A 22,704-nucleotide genomic window follows, 5' to 3' on the forward strand; every position below is an offset into this window, starting at 1 on the left:
AAGTACCGAAAGGCTGCTCTAAGCTCTCCCCAGAGCCTTCTCTTCTCCACAGCTGAACAGTCACAACTTTCTCAGCCTGTTTTCATAGGAGAGGTGTTCCAGCCCTCTCACCATGTTCATGGCCCTCCTCTGGACTTTCTCCAGCAGGTCCATGTCCTTCCTGTGCTGGGAACCCCAGAGCTTCATGCAGTTCTCCAGGTGAGGTCTCACAAGGACAGAGCAGAGGGACAGAATCCTCTCCCTTGCCCTGCTGCCCACAGTGCTTTGGATGCAGCCCAGGATGTGTTTGGCCTTCTCAGCTTCAAGCACACATTGTTGGCTCAGGTCCAGCTTTTCATCCATGAGAACCCCCAAGTCCTCCTCTGCAGGGCTGCTCTCAAATGAGTTCATCTTTCAGTCTGTGCTCATGTCTGGGGTTGCCCTGACCCAGATGCAGCACCTTGCACTTGGTGAACTTCATAAGAGCTTGAGTTCTGTTCGCTCTTTCTTGTGAAAGGTGCAAGATGCTGCTCTTAGGATCAACAAAAATAGACCTTGCAAACTTATATGCAACCACTATTCTAATCCAATTCATGGGGAGCTGACAAATAATAATTAGTATGAGCTCGCAAAACAACCCTAAAACTATTTAGCATCTCACTTCCAGGTGGGGTCGACATTTGGTCCAATCCTTATCACCATAGAATTTGTGTCTTTCTTTACAGCAGCTGTAAATAGAAAAGGTCAGAATGCAGTCAGGGAAGGTCTATACGAAAGAAAGATTCATTCAGGAAAAACTGTGCAAAACAAAAAAGTGAAAAGAAGCCTTGTCAGAAAACCCTTGAAAAATACCAGTGTCCAGAACACATAAAGGCACAAAACATGGACTTTTCTGAATTCTTCAAGACTTTTTTCTGCATTTATAATAAAAACCAATGAATGCCATTGTTCATTACATTATAAGAGAGTGTTCTGTAACAATGAAATTAGAGAGACTAAGAAATAAACCCCCTATTGCTCAATATGTCAAGTAATTATCATCTACTCCCTTTAATACCAGCTAAGAAGCATGAGCCATCCCATTTGCATGGATGCAATAACTCGGTTTTTGCCCGGCATCTCCTTAACAGTAAACAAAATGAGAACCAGGCAGAAAAATAATTTGTGGAAAATAAAACACATTACTTGCAATAATTTTTAAAATTATGTTCTACATGTATTTGGCCAGGTCAGCAAGCAGCCAGTCTTAGTGAAAATTCCTTCTTTCCATGTAACCAAAAGGATATTTCATTCTTTAGTCTTCAGATATTTGTTTGATTGGTTGAGGGTTTTTTCATAAAGTAAGCCCTAGTTACACATCAGATTCTGCTCCAGCCTTCCCATACTCCCCAAATTTATTCCTTTTCCTGGTATTTTATTGTGTGCACAGACACTCTGATGCATGAAATCATCTCCATTGTTCTTCATATTCTGCTAGCAAGAATACAGAATGTTTATAAATAACTAACATATTGCATGGATAAAACGCAAGTCACCATACTAGTCAGAAAAATTGATGTGGCCTGCAGTGCTAATCCTACTCAGTGATTGCTCCCACCTCGATTCCTACCAATTTCAGGGTAGCTTCTTAAAGCAGCACTTGAATAACACTGTAGGTACAACATAACAACAGAATTTTGTGGTGGACAAGTCTGAATAGAGTCAGGGAACTGCCAAGAGACTCTGCAGTTTCTCCATTTCCTAACAGCAAAAACATGAATAATTCTCTTAATCCCAGTTTCCCATCATTGGCCTCGCATGTACATTGCAAAAATCATGTAGAAAGGTTCCAGATGCTTGTGCTAAAGGCAATTATAAAAGTTCAAGTACTCAGTTTTTACAGGGCAAGATGAGACATTTGGACAGCTTCACTCTGGAGAAAGACAATGAATTCTGCTGCATGAGTGACCAGAAGAGTTGGGGCTCAAGCATATGCTGGGGCTCTAAGAAAAAATCACAGTTGAAATCTGCAATGTGACCTCAATTACAGTCACATCATACACAAAAGTCAAAAAGGTTCCTAGTTTGTAACAAGAACCTAGCAAAAATCACAGGGACAGGAGTTCAGCGTAAGCACAATGATCAAGATCCAAAACATAATGGCAAGATGTTTTATCCACATGTAATGATATCCAGTAATACATGATTTAGCTACACCACGTTGTGCTCAGTTAAAAGAGAAAACTCTTTTTTAAAATGATGGATAATTTTTAAAATGCAGTTGCATGTTTTTAAGCAAAAAATAGAACAAATGCCAGACTCTGTCTTCTGCTCACCCACCTCCAATATTTTAGGAGATGATCACTAACAAGAAGACACTCCACTTACCTCCTTCCTGAGGTAATAGTTAATTCTGAGACACTATAGTAAATCTAATTCAACACCAGTCCAAGAAATATTGATATTCTGACACAAGACATAGTCAAACAGAAGCTACAATGTCTAAAACTATAGAAACATATATAGAATGGAACACTTTTGATTCAGCTTTTAGTAGCTGCAGCAGGCAGTTGCTGCATGTTAACACAAATCACCTCACTATTAATCTAGATTTCACTAGCCTACGTCCTGACAAATGAAATGCTACCTGCTATAACACCTGATTGAAAAAAAAACATTGTTTTTTACAAATGGGAGCATAGATCCATGAGCAGATCTATTATCATATTTGATTAATGTTTCTTTACGCATTCACATTATTTCTGAGATAAGACTGAATTGTCCATCTCATCCACCAACATCATGCCCAGTGAGAATCAGTAACGTTACTTCAAGCATTGCTGTCTTAGTAACAAAAAGGACTCATGCTGTTTCATCTCAGTTTCATTAGAGGCCAGTCCGAGCAGAAAAAACAGCATTCTCAGCCATTTGGATACAGCAACCTGTCCTCAGCTTTGTATACCTGCAGACAAAGGTGTCAAGGTGTTTTATGAAACAAATAAGGAAAACTAACAATACACTACCAGGATTTCCAAACAGCTCTAATTCCAACAGTCCCACTTTTTTTTTCTTATTTTCATTCTCCTTGCATTTATTGTTCTGCCAACAGCACCATTCTCAGAAGCTGCCCTGCCTATCAAGTAAGTATTAAGATAGACATGGCGGTATGAACACACTGAATCATGAGACTTTAGTCACTAAATGGTCCAACTGGCTTAGCAGGAATAAAAAACAATTGTGTGGAATACAGAGAAGACAGACAATGACAGAAAAGCCAGAAAGAGAAATCAATCTTCCCACTTAAGAACTTCTTGATAAAAACTCAATTTTTACTAATAACTTCCTTTTTGTGGCTAATATAAAGTTTAAATGGACTTCAGACAAAGCTATGTCGATTTTTATTAATTGCCATCCAAATTATGCTCTCTGTTTTCTGCATCCTTTGATAAGCTAAAAGCTGTGTTGCTTTGTGGCAGCCTAACTGAGAACTTCACTGTTCTGTTTTTCCATGAATGCAAACTAGTACCCTTCCAAGACCCACTAATATTACTTTATGGTTTTAGACCACTCCCACATTACAGCCTCAAATCCTAAAGCAAGCATTCTTCACTCATGGAAGTTCTGCTGCCTTAAAGAAAGTGGCCATAAAAATTACTCTGATAAGCTGAGTTTTGTGGGAAAAATGAATGAGGAAAAAGATTGGACTAACTAAAAAGGAATAGCATAAGAGAAAAACAAAAAATTTTTCTGACACTGCTGAACTGCATTTTATCTTTCTGAAAGACACAGCCTAATAGAATATCTTGCTTTGTTTACAGGATATATTTGATATATTCATTTCTTACATGCATCATATCAGGGGTGTCTTCTGCACATTAAACAATTCCACATGCAGGAAGACTCTCTGCATTTGCCTGGTGTAAAAAAAACCAGTATAAACTATACCTTAAAATAAAAAATCCATTTATTCCCAAGTGAGACCTGTAGTTCAAATACACCTTTTAAAAATTAATTTTTAACTGAATTGTGGAGATACAGTGGTCAGTACCCAGAATGAAGACTGTTTGTCAAAATGTAGCCTAAGCAGTGATAGAGTTCTCTATGTGATTCCCATTTATTCTGAAAATCCCTTCAGGTTGGAAATACAACATCGGCAAAACTCAGGGTCAATGCTTAGAATCCCCATATTCAGCTCTGAGACTATATTAAAAAGCAAACAGCTCCTGACCAGTGTTTTATTTTTAAATAATACCCACTCCCATGTATCCTTTTCTTTCAATAGCAAATGCAAAAAATTAGTTTCTGCAAGATCTCAACATCGTATCTAGTAGGTAAGACAATTCACAATCTTACAACTCCTTTCCCTTCACTCCATTCTCTCTGAACAGGCCAATAGCTCTTGTCCAGGAAGACCATCCATTATCACAGTGACAGTTATTGATTTTAATTAAAGTAGCAGAAAGAAGCTGAAAATATTAAGCCCTATTCTTTCACATTCCAGGAATCAAAATAAATGGTACAGAGAATTTACACTGACACAAGCACGTATTTATGCTTATGTCCAAAGCTACAGCCAATCTGCACAAGAGATGCTAAAAGAGAACTCCAAGAGATTTAATTAGTATAGAAAGCTGATTTGATGATAAGTACAACATGTAATAGTCTTGGCACCAGCAACTCACCAGGAGAAGGGAGTCCCTATTGCAGTGAAAAACTTGATGGGCAGCAGTAGTCACTTGATTTGTTTACATAACCAATCAGGCTGTTTTGCCCCTTTGTTTTTTCCCCCCCTATTGCTTATTCCATGCCTGCAAAGAAAGAAAGTGTTTGGGTTAACATCCAACAACTCACAATTACAACTTGAAATGCCTGCCAACTGCATAAATCTCAGCAGCCATGAAAAGGAAAAAGGCTTTTCCCTACAATAAGAGACCCAGGCACATGTACACACACAGAGAGCAGGAGTGCAGTCTGCTCTTAAGCTTATCCCCAAGTTGCAGAAAAACATTTCAATTCCAGACTTGAGAGAAGTAAGCAGGTTCAGAAAGGCTGTGTTGCATGTAAATTTGCAAAACATGATTTTGTTGAGTGTTTGGTTTTTTTCTGGCCCATCAGAAACAGCATCTTATAATACAGCTTTGCTGCCCTGCAAGAAGTGATGAAATGATGTTCACAAGGCACAGGGCAGACCATTGGGTAAGTGCCAGATACAAAGGACTGCTACTCTAATGACTAAAAAAAAATCTATTCATCTTTCAACCTCCACCTGATCAATGGGCTAAAATTGGTTTTAAATGTGATCCCACTATATTTTAGAATAAGCTGACTAAGGACAGACTTATGCAGTCTACCTTCACCTTTTTAAAGATTTCTTATCTCCACTGTTATGTGGATAAATGAAGAGAAATTTTTTTGTGTTTTACATTTTCTCTGTGTAATCCCTGCAGTAAAATAGTGATTTACCCAATGATTGTCACGTGTAAGTGCTTAGATATTAATCAGCAATTTTACATATCAGAGCAATTTTTCCTACTTTCAAATAGCAAAAATACGATATCAAATCCATAACAGCCTTGTTCCATCTGTAAATCCATCTGGTTTTCTTAGTATGTGCTCTTGAAATACTGATACATTTCAGGAAAAACACGTTGCAAATAAACAAGTTTCATATACAGCATTTCAGTTTTGGAATGCAAGAATTCATCCTGTCTTTCAATCTGAAATTCCACTGCATTGCTGTAACAGATATCTCTGTCTTGCAGGCTGTAGCATATTGTTGTCACCTGAATGTTTATTCCTCTGTCTTTTGAACAGACACCTCCCTTCAATAAATGAAAGATGTAATAGAGAAGCTATTTGGAAGCATGAAATTCCTGCCTTTTTTTTTTTTTTTTCCCTAAGGATCTGTGAATTTGACTGTTTCCTTGGTGTTCCTCTTCTGTTTGATTATCTGCATCTTATGGGCATAGAGATTTCAGGGGGTCTGGTGTGACTGTGGCTCCTTTTGGAGCAATGTGCTGAACAAGCTTTACTGCTCTCACTGGCAGAGTGACAGGTACTGAGCACAGGTGTCTCTCTGATCAGGGTCATAGAGGAGAACCAGCTACTTCTGATGTGCTCTGAAATCAAATAAAAGCAATTCCATGCTAGTCAGGAGCATCATCTCAACCAGTGACACTTTTCCCCTGACAACACCAAGTAAGAAATTCACCACGTGCAACAATCTTCTGCCACCTAGAGAGAGACTTGGCAGATAAATGGTGTAAAATTAGCAACTGTCACTTACTCAATTTGCACAGAAAAAAAAGTTTAAATTGTTTCCACTCATTTTGAGCTTTGACAAGGGAAGCAGGATGCTAATGTTTCCAGCGTGCACTGTCTGAGGTAGACTGCAGCATACACATTTATCAATCCTGAAACCAATTACTGTTCTTCTGTCCATCAGAGCAGGCACCATTTTCTCTGCATGAATATTCATTAGTCAGACCACTATACACTGCAGGTGAGTTCAAAGAGGCTTTCCTCATCATGAAATGCAGGTTAAAACCTACTACAGCAAAAATACACTGTAATGCACATGGTTGAATTTTGCCAGTATATCTCAATCCACTAACAGCACCACTGGAAATTCTCTAGACATGTCACTTCTTGGCTTGGACTTAGAAAATGACTGAAGTAGAGGACCCAAAGGATTTGGAGAAGGTGTGCAAGCATTTACCCACCAACAGATGTCCCATCAGGGAATGCTCCTTGAATCATAGCATGAACAATAGAAAAAGAGTGCTTTGGATACATTGTGCAACTAAGAGATTATTATATCAGTAAGTGAAGAGGATGAGGAAAAAAAAAATCTAATTTCTTCCCAAAGACATTAATCTTTCCAGGTTTTCAAGATCTCCATGTCTCACTCTCAGCTGACAGAATATAGTCACCTTGGGGTTATATTGAAGAGAAGTAGCTATCGATTAGAAAAGTGTTTGCAGATTAGGAGCTTTGCAAAAGAGTTGCTCAGCAATCTCTATTAATTGGATATTTTCAGCACTTGAAACTTAATTTCTATCTCCATTTAAGTGGGTCAATATTGTGGAAACAGCTAGAAAACAGATCTGGCACAATAAAACTGCAGTTCTCTTCCTATTTGTTTGGATCAGCCTAGTCAAAAGCAGAATGTGTCTACCTTCAGGCTAAATAACCACCTGGCCTCATGCTCCATGAAAAGGCTGTAACAGTTTCCATTTAGCACTGTACCAGGGATTCATGGATTGTACCAACTTTACAGAATCACAACTTGTCTCAGAAGGAGTCTCTGGTGACTGTCTAGTCCAAACCCTTCAGCTCAAAATACAGCAAGTTGTCCAGAATCATGGACAGTTCACAGTTGGGTTTTGAATATCTCATAGGCTGGAGACTCTACAACCTCTCCAGGCAGTAGAGTTTCTCTTTATTCCTGTGTTCTGACTCTCCCTGTAGCAAATGCTTTTTTTGTGCTGGGCCTTTACTTCAAGGGTAAACCATCACAGCTCTCAGCTTTTCTCTATATGTCCCTTTATGTACTCCCTTAAGCATCTCTGTGCCCTTTGCTCCAGCATATCCATGTCTCCTCTTGTACTGAGGAGGAAAGACATGGACACAGAACTCTAGATGTGGCAGGCATGACTAGAGCAAAGGATCACATCTCTTGAACTGCTGGCAATGTTCTTCCTAATACAGCCTTCTTTGCCACAAGGGTGTATTACTGTCTCATGTTCAACAGTTTTGGTCCACCAGGCCCCCCAGCATCTTTTCTGCAAAGCTGCTTCCCAGCCCCTGGTCTGTACTGGTGCGTGAAGTTATTCTCCACTGGACCCTGCACATGCCTTTGTTGAACTTCATGAGCTTCTCCTTGGTCTGTTTCTCCATCTTACCAAGACGCCTTCAAACAGAAGCACAGACAGCTGGTGTATCAACCACCCCTCACAGTTTCACATTTCCTTCAGACTTGCTCAGGCTGCACTCTGCCCTGTTGTCTAGGTCAGGAATAATAGTATTGGCCCCAGTGTTGAGCCTGGGGTATCCTACCAGTGATTGGCCTCCAGCCAGACTTCAAGCCACTATCACAACACACTGAAGCCAGCAGTTCATCTTCTTTCCAGTCCATCTCCCTGTCCACTTGTCTAATGAATTGTTTCACCAGTTTGTCTACTCTTGGCCACTTTTTAGACATGACGATCTCCAGAAAAATCAGGTTCTATTGAATTCTGTTTCTAGGAGGATGAAGCAACTAATCCTTACAGACTGTAACATGAATACTCATGAATAGGCTGGGCTGAAACAAGATGACTGGTCATTGTTATCTTGTCAATTTTGCTCCTCAGTTCTGTAGGAAACAGCACATCACACTGAATAAGGATGAAGAACAATTCGACCATCAAAGGAAGCCCACTGGGTTTCTGCCCTCAGAGGGTAATATCCCAATGTGACTAAAGGAGAAATATTGAGAACATTTTCTGAAAAACAACATGACCTTTAAGAGGAAAAGAAAAAAAGTCTTATTTTTCTTCTGCTATACAAAACTGAGAGCTTCTGCTTGAAATTGCAGTGAATCTGAGCCTTAAGCTAACATCTGGAGTCTTGCACATCTGTAGCTTAACTAAGGATCAGAGCATTTTTGTTAACTTTCAGTATGTATGTTTTTGTAACACTGAATAGAAAGACATAAAATTTTACAGGACTAGAAAAGGTAGGATGGAGACACCAAATGGAAATATGTCTAGCTTGAGTTCATCTATTTACTAATTCTTAAGGTTAGCCAAGTTCTTCAATTTTTACAAGCACACAGAACTTAGAAATACCTGAACACCTCATGACAATTCCCACAAGAAAAATCATTTATAGCTCTCCTGCACCTACTTAAGAGCAGGAATAACAGATTTCCCACAAACAAAAAACATGGACACAAGCTCCCAGAATCCAAGTCTTTCTGATCATTGGTCTTACAGAGGGAGAGACACCTCTTCACATGTCTGAAAGCACCACCTGCTCACACTTGCCAAGGCGTGGAGTTCTGCAGGAACATAGACATTACCATGTTCTTCTCTTATTCTGTATAACTGCTGTAAATGTCAGTGCTTTGCTCATCCAAGTCCCACTGTACAGAAAAAGTTACCAGTAGAAAGTATCAGTATCAAGTGAAGATAAAACTCTCCTAAAGCTTGTTTATGATGGATAATTGTGCCCTTTCTTTCCTTTGATGCATGTAACTATTTCATTCACACCCCCTACTTGCAGAGAGAAAGCCAAACTTTTTAAATGCATCTCCCCTACCTTCTTAAATCCTTTATTCTCTCAAAAAAGACTTGGTCATGCTGTTTTAGCTGTAACAATATGATGTGTGCTAATAACTTTCTGATTTGCTGTCACTAGTGTCTCAGCAATTGTTTTTTCATCATGGAGTTCTCTTTGAAGATTATTAGTCACTGTCAAGGGTGACCTGTTAGCTCTATTGTTAGTGGTTAATAAATGATTTTTCTTTACATAATTTATACCAAAAATTAAACTCTAAAGGTTGTGCTAGATGTTACCAATCCTAAAGACCAAGCCTAAAAGTGCAGGTATTAAAAAGGTGAGACACATGAAGCAGCACAGCTATTCTTGGGCAAGCATTAATAATTAGATATTACTTTGGAGAAAGGGCAATGCTTCATCTGAAGATGAAGTATTATCTTCAATATCTCTTTGTGCAGTTGGTGGAACATTCTCACTGATTGTGCTTATAATCTCAAAATAAGTTGGCAGGTTTGCCCTTTTCTAGCTGAAATATAGTCCCTTCTGGGAAACCTTTACCAACACACCCTGACAACTGTTATGTCCTATTAAAGGTTGCTCGCTGATATTTGTAGTATCTTAAATACACTCTGCATTATTGCAGGTGAATTCTACATTTGCTTAAAGATTATGCTGAAAACAAAAGCCAAACAGATTTCTAGGGGCTGCCTAGTTTGGGAAGCAGACTCATTGGTGTGCTAGACTATTGTTGTATTTTATAGAGTTGCTTCAGGAACAGCAAAGTCATTCAGGAATGAAACCAGGCAGCTGTCAGACTGCAGGAGAAATTTGGTCATTTATGATCTCCTGCTCTCTAAGAACAAGAGGATTCCACAGACATTTTTTGGTAGAAAAGGCAAAAAACCAGTATGACTGATCACTATCTCAGAGTGATATTAAAACTTACTCTCAAATATTGTTTATCTTTACCCCAGATGTCTTTAGGAAATTCCTCTTTATGCGGCAGAAGTGTTTTTTTGTTTTGGTATAGTTTTGTTTGGTTTAAAAAAAAAACAGCAAAGCTGTTGATCACATGAGAAAATACAAGTTTTCATTGCTTTTATGAAGAAGGGATGTGCATGTTAGTCTCATTTAATAGTTGGAAAGATTTACCTTGTCTTCAATCAAGTAATTAAAAAAAAAAAAAAAAGTATGCTTGCTTGCAATGTTGAAGAAAATATACCAGAAACTAAGGCACTCATTAAGTTATCCCTTTAGGGCTACCAAAACAGTCCACACTCCATTTTTGTCAAAAATCTACCCTGGAACATCTGATGTCAATACAATTTAGCTTTTATGTTTGTAGTAATGTAAGGTACCCATTTGTGCTTATGAGAGTAGCAAAGGACTGCAACAGTTTAAAAAAAAAGAGAAAAAAAAACCCAGAAGCTTCAAATTCTTTTGAGAACCATAAGTTAGAGTATAGTGAAATATTTCCACTAGATGAATTACTGCTAAGAGTGTTACAATATTGGTTAACAGCGAGCATACTGATAATATCCAACTGTCACAATTCAGAAAAAATATATAAAACAAAAACACATCACATTTTCTTGTGCTTCTTTTAAACTTGTGCACAAGTACCAAGAATGTAACAAAATAATTTTTCCAAGTTATTACAAATATTCATAAAAACAACTCTGTTCAAAGCCATCACACATTCCTGGGCCAAAAGGTAAGGGTCACTGGAAGGTAATTGCATATAAAGTTCTATAGCATGTAATTATTTAATCCCTTTTATGTTAATAGCCACATTTAATCATTAAGGATGGTCAGAATGGTTCTGTCAAACATGTTTTGGCTAACTACAAACTCAATACACATATTCTGAAGGCAATATTTGCATGAAAGGAAAGTTTTTTGCCCTTGTCTGCAATTGCATATATGGATTTAGGAACAGCACCAACCTGTCTTGAATCAGTCATATTCAGAAAACCTTATTCCATCTATTTCTCTCTGTGAGCCAACACATCCTGCTGAGGTATCTTGTGCTCCTGCAGGTCTCCAGCAGAAAAAAAATCTGTGTGCTCAGGAATTCAGCAAGAAAAACAGAACGTGGGGCATTTTTAGCTTATAGACTGATAGTCTTAAGTGCTATGCACTCAACTGCAAAATATAAAATCCCATGAGCCCATTTGTTTTGTGAAAAAAACACCCCAACCTGACACAAGTTTAGCTTGCTTGCTTGTCACAAAAAAATATTTTCCAATATTTATTGCAAAAGACACATCCTTTATTTCTACTAGTGATCCAGCCACAGCCTATAAAAATCAGTCAAAAGATTTATTTCTGAGACTTTAGAATTAAACACATGCATAGAGTATAGCCAGATTTTAATAAGGATTAGAACTTGTGACCTTCAAGTATAAACTTATAACAGTGACATTTGTAAATTAATCTTTAAGAATAATTTAATGACATGAGTTGAACACGTTGAAAAAGTATTGTCTTTATACTTTGCAAGTCCCTTTCAACCTCCCCATTTCTCTGTACGTCCCTTGCATACAAAACCATACTTACTAAATGAACAATCACAGGCAGAACAATCATGGATATACACTAGTACAAGGGGTTTATTTTCCTGTGACACTTCAAGGAAATATAGTTTATTGTGTCAGATATGAGTCTGTGTGTCCTGAGAATTCCCTCAACAACAAAGTCATGTAAGAAGTCACTTGTATCATGTCTCTGAGAATACAAACACGGTTTCACATCTAAAACTTATTCTGCAAAACAAATTAAATTAGACACTGCCTACTTTATGATGTAAATTGAACCAACACACCCACTCAAGGGACTTCTAGCTGTATGACTATTTTAATAAATAATATTGGCTTGGTTTTGAAGGGAACTTATTTCTGACAAAAGGGAAAAATCAGTCTTTGGTGTTCTTTCATTTTGTATTCTGGGGTAGAAAAAAAAAGGTGGGGAAAAAACAATGAATAACCAAGTAATTTCACATTTGTGTTTCTTACAAGAAAAAAATGAAAATAAATTTCAGGACTTAAAAATCCCAAAAAACTTTCAAAAAGTAGGTCTTCAATTTTATGTATGTCAGACAGCTGAAACTGGTGAAAAGTTGACTGGGGCTACTTAAAACCAAAAATGACATGCACAGTCCACATTGAGCTTTAGTTTGCAGAAGAAAGAAGAAGGAGAAAGTGTTCCAGGACTGTAATTACAGAATAAAGTGTAGGTGCTTTTATTGTAAAATGTGAGTCAGTCTACAATCCAATTAAGTGTGTCTCACTTCTCAGAAAAAACATTTTGCAGTAACAATATGTACAAGGTAATTGTGCCTATGAGAGACAGGCCTACAGCGTGAGTATGACTATGCATCTCTAAAAGCCTGTGAATTGAGAAAATATTTTAAAGGATTTTCTAGGCAGCTGGAATTCAGGAATCTGGTTTTGACAGCTTAATGGGGAAATGGAGAGAAAGAGAGTGTGTAAAAGGCAGTGTGCAAGAGGGCATGAGAAAGAGTGACTGTGAGCGAGACAGGATGACAGGGAGAGAGAGCAAGAAGAGGGAGCAAGAGCAAGTGGGGAAGAGCACGAGGGAATGCATGAGAGCAGGCAAGAGCAACAGTGAGGGCAAGTGAGAGCAAGAAAGCAAGCACATGAGAGCCTGTAGGAGAAGGAGACCTTGTCTAAAACATTCAGTAATGTCAGCTATTAATAACAGATGTAAGAAATGATCTTGTCTCCAGTGAACTGTGTTTTGACCCACTTATTACAGAAGTCAAACATGACCTAACACAGTGGGGCTGGGAGCACTGAAGTTCAGCTACTAACACTGTGTTTAAAAGCAATATCAGTTAGTTGGATGAAAATCAATTAAAAAAAAACCAAACAGCAGAACCCAGGAGGGACAAGTAAAGTCTGATACAGGGTATGGGTTTCTGCTGGTGGTGATTCACACTGGCACAGTTTGTGTTGTTTCTCTGCCTCTTTTGCAAAGCACAATCTGCAAGCACTTGTTGATTAAATGACACCATGGGCTTATATAGAGACTAAACTGTTGCCCTGAAGCATTCTCACTAATCATTCCTTTTGAATTTGAGGCCAAATTCACACTAGACTGATAGAAGAATACATATATGAGCCCTAGACCATTACATGGATCAAATGAGGCAAGAGGGTGCAATCCTCTAGTCTGTTTCCCACTGTCACCCCCAGACTCAGGTGGAAATGGACTTCTGGGACAACTTCTGAGAGCAAACAAGTAGCTCACATCAGTATTTCCCACACAGGAAGGAAATCTCTCATATTACATCCAAAATGAAAGAAAGATAAGGTGGGGAAAGAGTAGGAGAAGCTCTAGAAACACAGCTGGGAATTAGCTAGCTCCAGTACTTGCAAGAAACAGTTTGGATTTTGGTTTCACTATGGATGAGTTTCTATACTCTGTTACATACTTTCCTGTCTATGGCTTGCAGGTTTGCAAGTTTGATGTCTTTTGGAGCATATCTGTGACCTGAAAGTATATAACCTTCCTCTGTCTGTCCCATGTGATGCCAGGAGTCCCACTACTCATTGCCAGAAGACTGTTTTTAATTTTACTTTAAAATCATTTTAGCTTCCTTTATAAAAGTAAGAACTGAAAATATAAGTAATTACTAATCCAAATGCTGACCAGAGTTAATGTTTCCTCACTTGTAGCTATGTTGCACATTACAACATTAACAAACCAACCCACACTGAACAGAAGTCTGCTTGTCTAGCATCCTTCCAGGAGTCTGCTTCCCAAACATCCCTCAGCCTTCTGGAAGCAGTAAAATGCTTCTGCTGAAGGCACAGAATAATTCTGAGAGAACTAAAAACAACTTTTCATAGCTCTAGGATTAATGAGCTAGGTGGCTTGTCACTATTTGCTCATTATAAAGCAAGCTCAGAACAGTAATGGCTAAAAGTCATTAACTCCTGGCAGCAGCTCAGTAACATATGGGAAGAACTGGTGGCCTCAGCTCACTTAAATCGTGTAACATTTCTCATTTGTCAGTCCCAGCAGAAAGACCACAGTTTGAATGCAGACTGAAGAGCTGCTTTCTACGTCCCAACTATCACATCTCATGGAATTTGGAAACTACCAGAGGAGCTGCTATGGCTGCTGGGACCTGTCTTCCCTGAGTTGCACCCATCAGTTTCAAATTAGGTAATTTGGCATCTGCTGTGGATATTGACTTTAAGGCTAAGAGATTCTTAAAATAAAGCAACACCCAAATCACTGTATTTCTTTAACAGCCACAGGAACATATTCAAATGCACTTACTGCTCAATCACACTCTTTATCTTAAATCATGGCTCTTCAGTTCTCTCTCTTCTATTTTGAAGAGATGCATAAAGCCTCACAGCATTATTTTTAATCATAACTGCCTGCAAACAAGTTGGAATTTACAACACTTGGGATTTACCAAGAAGTATTGTCTTTATACTTTGCAAGTCCCTTTCAACCTCCCCATTTCTCTGTACGTCCCTTGCATACAAAACCATACTTACTAAATGAACAATCACAGGCAGAACAATCATGGATATACACTAGTACAAGGGGTTTATATACACAAAACAGCCTTGAACTACTTTTAAAAAAACCCAAACATGCAGGCAACTGGATAAGTTTATATTAAGTTTAGTTTGGGGTTTTTTTTTTTCAGTCATAGGAATATGAATTCAAAAACACAGTAGTTTGAACAGAAAACCTGTAGTTTGATCAATGGTTTGATTCACCCAGTGCTGAAGTACAATTGTCCCTTCAGAGTGAGCAGGAACATTGTCAGTCTGTGACAGCCTGTGAGTTGAAAGGTGCAAAATATAGAAAGACAGAGAGGCAAACCCACACCAGAAATGCTGACAAGCTTTCAAGTATGTAATTTTTTCTTCCAGTAAGCACTGAGACAAGCAAGGTCTTGAGGATCTTTGGAAAAGCCACTACCATGTTTTATATTATTTAAGTAAAAGTGGTTGAATCCAGAATCCAACTTACAAAGCAGTCCTTGTGCAATTCCCATTTACACAAAAAAAGTCAAGCCTGTGTGTTATCTTTTTTTAGGAACAGACAAATCAAAAGTTTCATGATGACATATTGTAAGAAACTAGCCTGGCCACCAGCTTCAGCCAGTTTTGCACTTCGTTTAAAACAGCATTAAGTTGTCCTGCCCTGTACTCTACCCTGATGATGTTTATGTGTCTGTTTTTATCCCAAGTAGGAATAAAATCTAAACCCTTAAACCCAAACAACTTAACCCAGCCACTTTGCCTTAGGGTGTGCAGTTGCTTTTCCTCAACAGTTCTTCTCTAAATAGCTATGGCACTTTGAGAATCAAAACAGCCAGTGACAGAAATTGCCACAACATTTTGGTCATGTTGTTTCTGTTGAACTCAAGTCAAGATCTTATGAACAAAATACATGGTCTCTTTGCTTTTTTTTCCACTATGAAATACTTGGTATGAAAAGCATGTTACCTTCCATTGCTGTTCATTAACACCAAATCTTTTAACCACTGAGAAATTCACTGCTGCCTACACTATGACAGATAGCAAGCCTGACATAGACAACTTTGTTTCTGTGTGGTTTAATACATGGCAACTGATAATCCTGTACTCAGTCCAAGTAGTGTAGGGTGAAATCAGGACAACTATTTTTCTACAAATTCAGAACCCATTGCTGAAACTTTAGGGCCATGTTATTGTTCAGATACCAGAGAAGATATTTAGACATAATGCACTTTTACCAACAAAATCATATGTTCCTACAACTTTATGTTATAAGAAAATGTCATCCGTATTTTAAAAGTGGAAATGAAAAAAAACTGGGAGACAAAGTGGTGGACAAACTTTAAGCCAAGGACTTAAAGCTGAAGCTTCTATTTCATTCCATTAACTGCAGTAAATACTGAGCAAAGGAAGTCAGTAGATCCAGAACATCTAGACAGGGGAAAGCAGTAGCTTAAATGACACACTGAAAATATGAGAATACTCTGAGATAGGATGAGCAGCCTCAAAGGACAACAGCTGGATTTTCAGCAACAGAAACAGATCTCAGTGCTGCCTCAGAAACTGGAAAGGCGAGGGCAACACCACATTTAATTAAAAGCTAATTGGAATATCATGCTGATAACTGAAAATACTGTGTTGATTTGACAGGACAGGTCACAGTCCTTTCAGCTTAAGACCATGACATGAGCTGCAGATGTTCACAGGCACAATTACAGAAATACAACTTTGCTGTTAAAAGACAAAATGAAACCCCCACTTAAAGCTGTTCTATAAAGTAACTACTCTTAAAAGAGGCAAGCATAACAGCTCACTTAAACCACCAAGTACTCATAAATGCCTCCCCTGTACAATGACGAGAATATAATGATACCCTTTGCTATGTTTTGTAGAGAGTTTATTTGTCTTTTTAATTTATGACAAAGATTTTCTCAGTTTCAGGTAAACCATAAGCCATAAAAATAAAAATCTAAAAATTGCATGCAACTCCAAGGCCTCCCCCTGGGAGGGAAATGAGGAATAATTTTTCACTAGTAGATCATGCTCAGTGTCTTGACAGCCTTCTGGGGAACTATTTTTAAATATGAGTTTCATTACCAAACTGCAAGAAGAAGGTAATCCTAACAAAGACTGTACTTATGCAAGAGCTTTGAAACATCTGTCTGTGTGTATGTGTATATATGAATGTAAACATCCAATATTTTAGAGCAGTCCCTCTCCATCCCCTCCCAAAACCATCAAGAACTTTCACTGAACTTTGAAATTCTCTTTCCAGTGGAGAAAGACCAAAATACCTGCAAGGCTTGTTAGAATATCACACACCAGGACTCACACTGTCCCCACCAACTGCTACAGCAGATAACTAAGTCAGACAGAAGAGGGGCAGCTACTCCTGAGGACAGGAGAGTAATGAAAAAGTTAATTTCTACATTGGCAAAATGCAACAAAACACAACCACTCTGCCAAATTATTTGGAATTTTAGAAACACAGTTTTTTCAGCAATTGTCATTTAATCTCAACCAGTTCCAGCTGAGGCTTTATTTTAACATTTTTTGAAGAGGGTTGCCAACAGTCATGGATACAAAACCTCAAAGTTCTCCAATTCACCAAAAGGTGATTGCAATCTGTAACCAGAAATAAATAAGCAGTTAAAACTGTGAACTACTTTGATGCTAATAAAAACCTTAATAATAGTAGTAAGAGATGTCCAAAAATTCTGTCAAGGAAAACAAAAGAGAAAAATAAATTATTTATTTCCTGTTGTTTGATTTTGTTTACTCATAGTTTTAGGCTTGGTGTCCCTAAGTTGTGCCTGCACCCATCACATTTAGAACCTTGTTTTTAAATGAGACCTGAGACTCGAGACCCGTGATGTACTTAGCTGAGACTAAAGGCAAATATACTTAACACTTCAATTCATGATAAAAAGTGTCAGTGAGTCATGTCAAAAGTCAACCCAGGCAACATTTAAAACCCCATAGGATTTCCAACAGGACCCAACTTTGAATCACAGTTACTGATCTAATCTGAGGCCTGATTATATATCATTGTTCTCTGCCTCACATTTATTGCTCAAAAAATAGTAAAACTTACCTTTGTCCTCAGTATACTGCTGTATGCAAGTACTGTAGCTGTTTGCTTTAGAGTGCACTACTAAAATACATTATAATATCTTTGGGGCATAAATCTCTAATGGAGAAACCTATTAAGATTAAACAGAAGCCAGTAAGGGCAGCATGAAGTAGACTTTATTACATTTTTAGACAAATCAAGGAGTTAATGTTAAGACAGCAGACCTGTTCTTCCCCATCTAGTGAGAAGAGCATTATTAGCTCATACTCTCAGTTTTAAAGTATCCTGTGAGACATTCTACTTCTAAAGATGAACAATTATCAAAAGGGATTAATTTGCAACTCAAAATGATCTCATTCTCTTCACATTGCTCAGAATGCTTTATAAAACACTATTAAAGGAAATGAGTATTTTAGTGATTAGAATTAGTAGCCTATATTAAAATAATTTACATTTTGTTATGAAAAATAATTGTAGAATAACAGAAATTTTTTGAACTCTTTGGGAAATACTCCCTTTCTACAGTGAATCTTGAAAAAATTAAGCTCATTTTATTACACTATCTTTCTGCAGATATTTCTTTTTATCCATGAATCAGTGTGTTACAGGGCTTAATTGTGATCCCTCCACTAAAGCAAGTGGTAGAATTGATTTACATGTTATCAAGGGACAACAACTTTCCCTCTCACCTGCCCTCAGATTTTCTGTGGGTGAAATCCTGGTTATGAGTATACAGGAGAATGTGATATACACCCAAATTATATTCCAGTCTATACATATCCTGTGAGCTTTCAGTAGGCATCACACATGGGACAAGGCAACACTTGTTATTGAGTAGTTTAGCTAAAACACATAATTTTATTTTAGTCAGCACACATTTATTCACAAGACCAAAAAGTGTTTTTCATTTAATTAAAAAAAAAGCTCAGGAATTAAATGAAATTCACAAAACAGGGATGCTATTCATCATCATGTTCTCTATAGCCAAGATTTATTTCCAACAGAAAATCTGTCAGCCAAAAATTCCCATTTTCTCAAGTTAATGATAATGCATTCAAAAACACCCAGCAAGACCCCTCATCCTGGGAACAGCCAGATACTTTTTCCTGCAATGTGCCATCTACTTCTAAACAAATTAAGTTTCAAGAGATATTCACCACCCATATTTACAAAGGGGAGGAATATGGAAAAAAAAAAAAAAGAAAAAAGGAGAGGCAGCTTCTCTAATTCTCCTCTTGGGCCATCTATTTCCTTAGACAATGACACCTAGTCACTGAGAAAACTAGAGCCCATGCTCAAGCATCCTAGATTTTTTTCCCACAGCTCCAGAGGGAAGTCCACAATAACAACTTCAGTTGGAAGGCTCTGTCCACTTCTCATCAGACTTGAAAATTTTTGTGAAATAGGTATGGGATGCTATTGATGATGCTACAGAAATGTAAAAGAGTTGTGAATGCCTTGATAGAGGCACTTCATATTTTGCATTTGTTCTATCATTCAAGACAGAGAGGAGCACTCAGGAAATGACGTGAGTTAATCAAAGCCAGTATACTTTTATTTTACTCTGACTTTAATTTGAAACTCTGTATAAAATGTGTTATAAAGATGAAACCTAAATCAATACTCCCTGCCAAACATACAAAAACCAGCTCAGTGGCAAGTATTTCCAGCTGCACTACAGTTTTGACAGAATTTATCCATCCTGAGAGCTTGCCACACAACAGACAGCTTTAGTTGAAGCACTTCATTCACAAAAAGGCTTTAAAACATGTTGCCTTGATGTTTTTTGCTTTCTCATTCCTTCCACTATTTCTCCTGTTCCCCCCAAGGCCCAGAGTCACCCGTGCCCTTGGGCATGTCACAGGTTTGGTAGTGAGCCACTGTTGTCACATTACTACCTTGGTTTTCAAACACAACAAACTTACAAGTGGCAGCATATTAGAACTGAAAATTTATAGATCTAAGAAATTATAGTTTAATTTGCTATTCATCAACATAATTGGATGTTAATAATAGAGTTTACAGTGCTGGCATGCATATCAGGTACATATACTATACATTTATTAAGTAGAATTCATTCCACCGAAGTTCTAATAAGGGCTGCTTAATTCCAGCTTAAATCAAATGTCAGAGGAGCCAGAAACCCAAGCAAAGACTGCTTTTCACAGGTGGAATTTTGCAAATAAGTCAAACAGAGCTTTTTTAGTGTTAAATGTGATTATACTTGGCTTCATCTCTGCTGACACACGTTCTCTTCCCTATTTGCATTTATTTTTCTTGCAACCCGCAACTGAAAATCAATGGAACTCATGTTCTGTTCTGACTGCTTGTTCCAGTGATGGTCTTCATTGTATGATTGTCTTTAATGGATATATAATATATGTTTTAAGGCAGGTGAGAAAAAAGGTAATCTGGAGATTTTCAAGCATGCTTTTGAGATATTTTTGAGCTACCTATTATGTGAGCTTTTTGGCTGCCTATGAACAAGTTGATACACACTTTTGAGCCATTATTCTAAATGACATGATCACGTTAAGCACTCATTCCTTTGACAGAAAGTTCTGCCATTGGCATAAGATTAAACAAGTAAGGGAAACTAATAAAAACTCATAACATTTGCTGATCTGTAACTGTCATCCACAATCACTGTCAGTCACTATCTCAACACAAACTGGTAGAAAGACATATTCTTAAAAAGGAAGTACATTTATTGATCACAGAATTACTGCACCCTATCCCATGTAGAAGATCATTCCAACCATTTTCTTTGCCACATCCTACACAGAAAATAGAGCTGGATATGGTAAGACACAGAATTACCAAGAAAGACCCAAAATATAGCAACCTTTACATCACCTGCTTTGAAGGACAAGTTTTGCATCTTTGGTTACAAAGTTAGCACAATCAGATGACATTCTGATTATCTTCTCAAAAAGCCTGGCTTCTAACTAATTTATTTCATAAATTTGGAAATTCATCTTCTGAATGAGCAAATCTACAATACTCTGTTATCACCATCAATTTCTCATGTAGCCTGACCAGACACCAAAAGGTTGCTTAGAAGCAGCAATATACACTAAAAGGTAAGCATATCTATTCCTGTTAAAAATCCAGTAAGTATGTGAAGCATCCCCAAAGAAAATCCCTTTTATATAACCACACCCTCAGACTTCGTTTTGCTCTGAGAAGAACACACCCCCTGTACAACCAAGAGGATAATTACACTCCAGGGCACCCATCTGAGGAATTATGTCAGATTTGAAAGAAACACCAAAACACTGTGTGAGAAGTTCAGTAAAAGCCTCTGGTCCCAACCTGAATTTTCTGTGTCTTGATCTGAACAACCATTCCAAACCAGAGTAAATCCATACAGACAAAAATGTCTACTTGCCAGTGAGGAAACAAAAACAATCCCTCAATTTGCTGGTCTTTCATTTCTGAGTGATAAATCACAGCTCTACTGGGCATTTAAAATCATAACTTAATCCTTCCTACGTAGACAAGCACTTCATCCCCTTTCCCAACAACTCTGTGCTCTACAGGTATAAAATACTACTCTGTTTCAATCAATCTCACTGCCTTCCCAGTGGAAGTCATATAGATTGTTCCCAACATGTGTTGGCTTTTGGAGCTTGTTACTACCTTTTCTGACTTGACGAGCAGGCTGTGCACCTGATAGCTTGTATGTTGTTTCCAAAGTAGTTTAAGTTTGTCATATTTAAAAGTGATCTGTTCTAACTTCACAGCTTGTATGTGTCATTGGCCTTAAATCATCATGTGTTCAGCAAAGCTTCCACTAGAAACCTGACACAGGGCATCCAACATGGAAGTTCAGCTTTTTGCTGTGGTGAAAAACATGTAGACAGGACAAATTCTCTTATATATTAGTGGCAGAAAACATTGAAATTTAATGTCATGGTTTTTATAATAAGCAGAATATGCATTTAGCAAAAACCTTTTTCATTGGTAAGCAAACATTACTCACATAAAGCATCTCTAATGTTTTTTGGTTGGTTTTGCTCATTTATTTTTAAAAATTTAGATTTCTATCCTACTTTATTAAAATCAGACCGTTACATAAATACACACTGTTACATGAATAATTTCTGCATGTTAGTATTTGTAAGTCATGTCATTGTGTTCACAGGGATGCAAGACTGCAAGGTCTGCATTTTGGCATGTAATTTGTCTTGGGGAGAACTGATACAAAAGCTGATGAAAAATTATGCCCATTTTGCAATCATAGTAGTTGTAAATACATGCTGAGCAATCCTAGCAGGAGTTTAACAGAGCCAAGGAACAAGCCAAGGAACATGAAAAATGGCATCTTGGTAACTCTATGTGGCATCCTTATAATTAAGTGCCACACTGATTAAAAATCTAAACCATCAATTAAAAATTAATGAACTTCCTGTAAAAAAGCAAGAGGGGCTCTGACAATCTAGGGGAATGTGTGCTTTTTCATCAATATGTGTTTTGACAGCTGTTGCACAGTAGTTAACTATCATGATATTCAAGGAGCAAAGTGATTCTTCAAACGGCTGCAGCACAACTGATAGCAATGTGGCACCAATCATCTGATACATAGCTTTTCCTTGAAGGTTCTATCCATTTTATGTATTCCAGATTCTTTTAAAGTAACCCTGAAAACTGTTTGTGCAGCCTGCAACATCTCTACGATTGCTTTCATGCAGACATTAGATTTTTTTTTCCCCTTCTGGTAATCCTACAGTTTGCAAATCTGGAAAATCCTGCTGACTCTCAGCACATGAGGTTTTAGATTTGGCTCCAAAAGCAACACTTAAACTTTTTCAAGCTATTTCTGTGTGTCACAGTCTTCTGTAATCAATCATAGGTTTTATGAGGCAGAGAAAAAAA

At 37.7% G+C, this 22,704-nt stretch overlaps 1 long non-coding RNA gene across 1 annotated transcript in view; it reads right to left on the reverse strand.

Annotated features, from left to right (window-relative positions):
- Positions 1–22,704, reverse strand: part of LOC138113818 (uncharacterized) — a 183,367-nt gene that overhangs the window by 41,183 nt on the left and 119,480 nt on the right. The gene's annotated exons all lie outside the window — the stretch shown is intronic.

Source organism: Aphelocoma coerulescens, chromosome 1, assembly GCF_041296385.1.
Source record: "Aphelocoma coerulescens isolate FSJ_1873_10779 chromosome 1, UR_Acoe_1.0, whole genome shotgun sequence".
NCBI classification, from domain to species: domain Eukaryota; kingdom Metazoa; phylum Chordata; class Aves; order Passeriformes; family Corvidae; genus Aphelocoma; species Aphelocoma coerulescens.